This window comes from Lipotes vexillifer, unplaced genomic scaffold, assembly GCF_000442215.2.
Source record: "Lipotes vexillifer unplaced genomic scaffold, Lipotes_vexillifer_v1.1 scaffold219, whole genome shotgun sequence".
Lineage (NCBI taxonomy): Eukaryota > Metazoa > Chordata > Mammalia > Artiodactyla > Lipotidae > Lipotes > Lipotes vexillifer.
This window is the reverse complement of record NW_006769244.1, coordinates 777,220-783,219: the sequence shown is the minus strand read 5'-3', so window position 1 is coordinate 783,219 and position 6,000 is coordinate 777,220. Positions and strand designations below refer to the sequence as shown.

Here is a 6,000-nt window from a genome sequence, read left to right as displayed (position 1 = left end):
AGCAGGAATTTTGCCTGGTACCTTTTTATGAAATCTACAGCCTCAAAAGGAAGGATGTGCAAAAGTTATTACTTAAAAATAATTTTTTTGAAAAAAAGAGAAGACCTTCAGATTAAAGTGAAACACATAGAAAAGCAGAGGTCCACGTGATCCCATAGTCTGTGTAAACGAATGATCTTAAAGGTTATGTGGCAGTAAGTTTAAGTATCTGATATTTGGATGTATCATCCTTCCGTGACCAGCATGGGTTCTTCCTCTTAAATTTTAAATAATAACCTTGGAAGAAAGGAGACACATCTCCCTTATTTCTAGTTAAGAAAAACAACAACAGGTCAGAGAGTATAACAGTAATTTATGATTTTGCTGGTGTATTATCATCCAGTAATAAGTGTAACTTGAAACTGCCAATTATCTCATAAGAGGGGTATTACCTTCCCGTTCTCAATGACTCCATCAATAAACGTAGGTTCAGCGCACTCACTCTTCATGTCACCAGCAGCTTTTTAGCCGCAGAAATATGCCAGGGCAGCACAGAGGGGGAAGAACCCAAAACAATCAAGACACAGACACTCAAGTCAGCCCAGCCTCTGGCTCGGGAAGCCAGACAGGGGCCGGAGGAAGGCAGAGAAGGCCAGGGGGAGGGGGGCTGCGGGGAATCGCCTGGAGCGGTCGGTAGGTCACACACATGCGGTGCTCGGCAGCAAACTCGGTTTACAAAGAGACATCTGTTCCATTACTCCAATGCATTGTGGCTAATTACATCCTGGCCCGTCTGTGAAATGACAGCCACTTATTCTCCAGTGAACCGTAAAATCTGTACATGTTCGATTTGGGGAGTGAGAGCGGCGTGTGGAGGCTGGAGTGGGAGGCAAGAGAAAAGAGGAGAAAACCCAAGAAATAAGGTTTTCTGGCAAGACGATCCCGGTGGAAAGAAGACGAGGAGAAACAGAGTGTTTCGACGCCCCCAGGTTTAAGAGGAAAGAATTTGTTTTCGCGGCTGTTGCTTTTCCTTCTTACTCAAGGACGGCAGGGCCCAGGGCTGGTCGGGAGAGCCCTCCATCACCGTTGCCTGGGGTTGCGGCTTGGGGACAAACCCACTTGCCCTTTTGCTTGTGTCCCCAGGGGCAGACCCAAGAGATGCAGCTGGTCGGAAGCAGGGTGAGGCTGCTGATGGGGTCAGGTTGGGGGTCCTTCTAGAAGCTCTTTAGAAAAGTGAAGAGCTGTATCCATCCTCACTCAGGGAACCTCCACCTGCACCCCCTGAGAAGAAAGGGTCTTTGATACACTGTGGGTGGGGCTCGGTTCCCTGAAGAGTGGGAAGAAATCTACAGTGAGGATTTTTAAGAGGAAAAATCAATGAAAGAAGCTGGGGGAAAAAAGAAAAAAGATGCTCCCTCGTGCTTTTGGTTGACATAAAAAACTTTACCCTAACAAAGATCCCAAATCACTTGGGTAACTTGGTGACAGGTACAAGGGAGACAGAAATGGAAAATACAGCACGCTGCCATTTTGGAATTAGGCTTCAATCCACTGTGGGTTTTAATAGGAAATTTACCTCCATTCCCACACGAAAGCTTTCTGCCAGAGGATTTACACACTTCTTTGGGAATCTGTATTCAACAACTGATGATATTAGGGGTTTCTAGTGTGGTTAAACATCGATCTTTTCTTCCGCTTGGAACAATACTATCTTCTGTGGATCACAGTTGCCGGCTTGAAAGATCTGGCAGTTCTCTGGAGGGGAGGGTTGCCCTATAGCCTCCGCTTGCTGCCGCCACTAGACGCAGCCTGGTCCTACTCTTGAAAACACAAATTGCCGCCCTGCTACGAGGCCTGGGGTATCCCGTGTGCCATCTGTAAAACAGTGCTCTTCGAGCTTGGAGGTGCACAGCGATCACGGAACTGTGGTGAAATGCAGATTTAATTCAGTAGGTCCTCAGTGGGGCCTGAGCTTCTGCATTTCTAAAAAGTTCTAAAGTGAAGCTGATGCTGCTAGCTTTCTGGAGAGCAGCAAAGCCCTAAAATTACTACCTTGCGCTCCCAAATTCTGCCCAATACTAGTCGGGCCCGCGTCTGGGAACGGTGGAATAAAGGAGAATTTCTTGAATGTGAAGCGCACTGCATAGAATTGCTCTGGGAATTTTACTAATTTTGAGTCAACGTAATTTCAACAACTCTGGATTGACTACAGAGATCATGAAAGAGTGACCACCCCTTCCCGGGACAGAGGGGAGGGGAGTTAAGAATAGTTAGAGGGTGTGAAACATGATGTAGGCCCTGTTTTTCTGCTTTTACCCCCAGAAGTGAATATTGTTCAGTTCTCAAGGAAAAAGTCAGCTTAAAGGAGTCCTGGGCTTTTATTCACTTTCCACCAATACATTTCCGGTTGGATGAGGCAGCAAACCGCTCTGGCAAAGATTCCAGTTACAGGGACAGGGGAGCAGGACACGGGGAGCTCCCTTCTTCTGATACGTGTTCTCGCATAGTGATTTGGATTTAACGAAAAAGTTAACTACAGTAAATGTTTTCGTTAAGAGCGGGGGCTGAGGGAGAGCGGTGACCCCTTCATCCCAGCTCAGAGATGGCCCTGTGTGTCCACAGCCTGTACAGGTACCCTTGGCTGTGTGCACGTGTGTATTTCTGTCCTGTGTTGGTAGTGAATGAGTTTTAGCTCAGGCGCCTCAGGACACCTTATATTATGCTGCAAGTCTACGTGTTCGGGGAACGTTGCTGATCAATTAAGACGCGTGAGTTCAGCTTTCATTTATTGTTTGAGGTATCCTAACACTGATTTCATTTCGGTTCTTGCCATATTCCTTCCAGACTATGAGCCTAAAGGTTTCCGTGAACTCAGAAAGCCTGTGGTTGGGTTTACAAGTCCGTCCAGCAGTGGGTAAAACATACAGATACCAAGGATAATATTACACGTTCCCAGACTGAAAAACTAGTTTTTTAAGGTTGAAAGGAGGCTAGAAATGACCTAATTTGACCTCCCCATTTTACCAGTGGGGACTGTCCCCATTTTCACTCGATGACCTGTAGTCACTGAGGGAAAATGAGTGACTGGGTCGTGTCAGCACTTGGACTTGAACCCAACCTTCTTAATTGTCATTGGGAGTTTTTTCTATCACATCCTGATGCTTCTCACCCAAAGTTTAAGATAACTTTTCCAAAGAGGTCCTTCATTTCCTTTGTACAATAACAGAAGAATCCAATATTATTTTCATGAAGAAGGAATTTACTGTGGCTCAAAAGAAGCAAATCTAAATGCAAAGATTATAAGTGAAATTCCACTTATGTAATAAAAAAGAATAACTTTATAATTCAGGGAACTGATATTCAGGAACATGTTTTTAATGCTTATCCTTAAAGGTAAAGGAGCCCCGAGTGAGGGGGTCTGGGGGCTGCACCAGAGGGTGCAGATGACACAGAACCTTATCAGGGAAGCCAGTGAAGGTGGTGGCTCATGTGGCCCTCGGCTCTCTAGACCTGAAATGCCAGTAAGAAGATGTTAAGACTCATCATTCTGTCTCTGTACGTCCATAACAGTTTCTATACAGAAACCACATTATAAAGTGCACCAAAATAGAACATACATAAATACATACATAAATAAACAGATAAATACTAATAGGAGTAGGAGAGTGTTACAGAGACCAGACAAACATCTGCATTTCAGCCACTCAATCAATTTGTCTGCTTTACACACCTACTGTCTGCCAACTGGTCAGTGAAAGAAAAGAATCTGGAAAGGGCAGTTGAGAGAAATGCATCAATAACAATAAAAATCACAGACCTATACAGTATAAGATTCCATGAGCAAGAGTTAGCTTGGTGATAGGAAATACCCTCAGAGGGTTGTTATCAGAACTATTTCCAATGTAAAACAACGAGGACGATCAACTTTATTCAATTATCACCTTCTGCTGTCTTAAGGCCATGTTTAGGGATGGTCAGATTACCAATTAAAAATGGAATACCACAGTTCCAGCAAGCAAGCCCCAGGGGCTTAGTAAAGTGCTTGAGCCTTCCTTTGATAGGGGGCTGGGGCCCTTCTCAGCTGCCTGAACCCTTGCATTTCTCCAAAGGCCAAGGAATGCTGCAAAGCATGGACAACTGTACTCTTGATGGAATACATCATTCCTCCCACTTACAAACCAATACTGTCTTTATTATGACTCGACTATTTTCCCAAGAAGCTATGGCAAGCTTACAGATCACGTTTAATTTGCTGGAGAGTTACTAATCCCAGTACTAACCCCCAAACCATCCCTTTCCCAGTCTCTTTTCCCACAAGAGCACAGTTCAGTTCTCTCAGATTGGGTAAGAGAAGGTACTTTTCCCACCATTTTTTATAATACATTATTTTATGTAATGGTCATCTATATTATATTAATTATATGTATACTCCAACAATTATTTTATAATACTATTAGTTGTAAGGATAATAAAACCTATTTTGGCCGAATAAATAAAAAACATACGGTACCGCCAGCATTAGATGAAAAGGATGGAAGATGGGCCAGTTGGTAGACCTGTCCATGCTAGATTATACTCCCAATAAGTGAACAGTCTGCATCAGCAGAGACTGGGTGTGGGATGCATTTTCCTAGGTCATCATGATTGGGATAACACAAGGTGTTAGAGGCTGCCCTGTACATGCCACTCTACCAAATCTCCCTCAGTTAATAAAGGATGTCTTCTTTTGGTTCCAAAGTTAATAGTGGTATTAGCATGTATGTGAATCTACTTTGAATTCTCAACCAGGCACTAGATTTTTAACTTTTTGGGGGGTGGTTACTTCCGAAAAAAATACTGCATTTCAGCAGTATTTCCTTACCTTACAGATATTTACCTACCCTATAGGTATTCCCTCCTGTCTAGTATCATTTCATGTCTAATTTTGGGGGAGGAATAGTATCCTCTAGATATTGTCCAATCCATCTTTTTCTTCACCCCTGAGCACTCCTGCTTTGTCCATTGAACTAGTTTGGGGAAACCAAGATGTCTTTCTTAGAAACAGGAATCCTAAGGTTAGAAAATGCATTTCTGAGAAAAGGAAATTCTGGAAGTGTTGCTGTTGAGGTCCCTGAATCAAAAATGTTTATTCTTGGTTCTTCTAAGCATTTGCCTTTTGCATTTCTTTCTCTTGTAAAATGGGTGAACTGTGTAAATTTCCTGTAGGAGAATGGTGTTGTTATGTTTAGGACAAGATGCAGTTTTGCACATTCTAGCCCCTTTCACCCTGGAGCAGAAAACCCATTATTATTATGATTCACTAATTGCCACTTTCAAAGCCTCCCTGTAGAATCAAGATATGGTATGCACCTCCCTTTCTCGGCTTGAAGTGGTGAGGTTAATGATGGTGCAGCGGCCTGTCTGGCACTTGACACAGTGTCAGTGACATAGCACTAGATTTCTGAGGTCTTCGCTTCTGATCCATGGCTGACGTCACTTGAAGACATTCACCCTAGAACATTCAGGTGGGCTAAGTGCAAGCCTTAGCCACGTTCTCAATAAAGCGGAAAAGCTGTTTCAGGGAGCAGATTTCTGGGAGCCAGGTGGCTTGCACATCTGCAAGTCTGGCTTGAGGACACCATTTGCCATCAAGAACCTGCTGGCATAGTTTCTCGTCAGAGCAGCTTACTGCCGCCCAGGTGCCCCTCCCCACTCCTCGTGGGCACCGAGGCATCTGATGCTCAGTTGGCATTGAAAGTCCATAGCTGTCCACCGTCACACAAATCAAGAGCAAGGGGTCGAGGCTTAAGCACTCTTGGGACACCTGCTTTACCAGGATGGGGGCTAAGAATCAATTGCTTTTGGCATGTTACCCACACTTCCCAAATACAAACCATGATGACCTAGCTCAACTTCCGCTACAGGGTACCCCATCGTAGCAGATGGCTCCATTCTTTTTTAAAATGGAGGGCACTTCTGTTGACATGCCTTTTACACCTCCCTCAAGAGGAACTGCGTTTGGGAGCAGAGATGCAGCCCGTG

General features: G+C 44.3%; 1 protein-coding gene across 1 annotated transcript in view; it reads right to left on the bottom strand.

Annotated features, from left to right (window-relative positions):
• MAML3 (mastermind like transcriptional coactivator 3) overlaps positions 1-6,000 on the bottom strand; it is a 439,643-nt gene that overhangs the window by 123,852 nt on the left and 309,791 nt on the right. The window lies entirely within an intron of this gene.